Genomic DNA, 1570 nt, shown 5'->3' on the forward strand with positions numbered 1-1570 from the left:
GGAGCAATTCAGTACCTGAAGATGGGCGTCATGGGTCAGAGCTGCAGGGATGTGTCCCTTTTCAAGTCCTCTACCACCGTTCACTGCATCTGCGCACAGCCCTTGACCAGTCCCAAAGTTCAGAGCTGGCGGGGTAGGGGCGAGAGCCGGGTTGGGGGCGAGCAATGCAGTACCTGAAGATGGGGTTTATGGGTCAGAGTTGCAGGGATGTGTCACGATTCAAGTCCTCTCTCACCGTTCACTGCATGTGCGCACAGCCTGTGGCCAGTCCCAAAGTTCATAGCTGATGGGGTAGGGGCGTGAGCCGGGTGGGGGGGGGAGCAATGCAGTACCTGAAGAAGGGGGTCATATGTCAGAGCTGCAGGGATGTGTCCCGATTCAAGTCCTTTACCACCGTTCACTGCATCTACACACAGCCCTTGGCCAGTCCCAAAGTTCAGAGCTGGCGGAGTAGGGGCGCGAGCCGGGTCGAAGGTAAGCAATGCAGTATATGAAGATGGGGGTCATGGGTCAGAGCTGCAGGGATGTGTCCCGATTCATGTCCTCTCCCACCGTTCACTGAATCTGCGCACAGCCCTTGGCCAGTCCCAAAGTTCAGAGCTGGCGGAGTAGGGGCATGAGCCGGGTCCGGCCGGGAGCAATGCAGTACCTGAAGATGGGGGTCATGGGTCAGAGTTGCAGGGATGTGTCCCGATTCAAGTCCTCTACCACCATTCAGTGCATCTGCGCACAGCCCTTGGCCAGTCCCAAAGTTCAGAGCTGGTGGGGTAGGGGCGCGAGCCGGTTCGGGGTGGGGTGGAGAAATGCAGTACCTGAAGATGGCGTTCATGGGTCAGAGCTACAGGGATGTGCCCCGATTCAAGTCCGCTCCTACTGTTCACTGCATTTACACACAGCCCTTGGCAAGTCCCAGTGTTCAGAGCTGGCGGGGTAGGTGCGTGAGCCCGGTCGGGGGGGGGAGCAATGCAGTACCTGAAGATGGGGGTTATGCTTCAGAGTTGCAGGGTTCTGTCCCGATTCAAGTCCTCCCCCACCGTTCAGTGCATTTGTGCACAGCCCTTGGCCAGTCCCAAAGTTCAGAGCTAGCGGGGTCGGCGCGCGAGCCGGGTCGGTTTGGGGGGCAGCAAAGCAGTACCTGAAGATGAGGGTCATGGGTCAGAGCTGCATGGATGTGTCCCGATTCAAGTCCTCTCCCAACGTTCACTGCATCTGCGCACAGCCATTGGCCAGTACCAACGTTCAGAGGTGGCGGGGTAGGGGCACGAGCCGGGTCGGGGTCGGGGGGAGAAATGCAGTACCTGAAGATGGGGGTCATGGGTCAGATCTACAGGGATTTGTCCCTATTCAAGTCCGCTCGAACCGTTCATTGCATCTGCGCACAGCTCTTTGCCAGTCCCAACGTTCAGAACTGGCGGAGTAGGGGCATGAGCCGGGTCGGGGGGGAGCAATGCAGTACCTGAAGATGTGGGTCATGCGTCAGAGCTGCAGGGATGTGTCCCGATTCAAGTCCTCTCCCACTGTTCACTGCATCTGCGCACAGCCCTTGGCCAGTCCCAAAGTTCAGGGCTGG

The 1570-nt window shown here is 58.7% G+C and overlaps 1 pseudogene; it reads right to left on the reverse strand.

Moving 5' to 3' along the window:
- LOC102871348 overlaps positions 1–1570 on the reverse strand; it is a 54016-nt pseudogene that overhangs the window by 34851 nt on the left and 17595 nt on the right.

This window comes from Elephantulus edwardii, unplaced genomic scaffold (genome assembly GCF_000299155.1).
Source record: "Elephantulus edwardii isolate Elephantulus edwardi_28Jun2011 unplaced genomic scaffold, EleEdw1.0 scaffold00362, whole genome shotgun sequence".
NCBI classification, from domain to species: domain Eukaryota; kingdom Metazoa; phylum Chordata; class Mammalia; order Macroscelidea; family Macroscelididae; genus Elephantulus; species Elephantulus edwardii.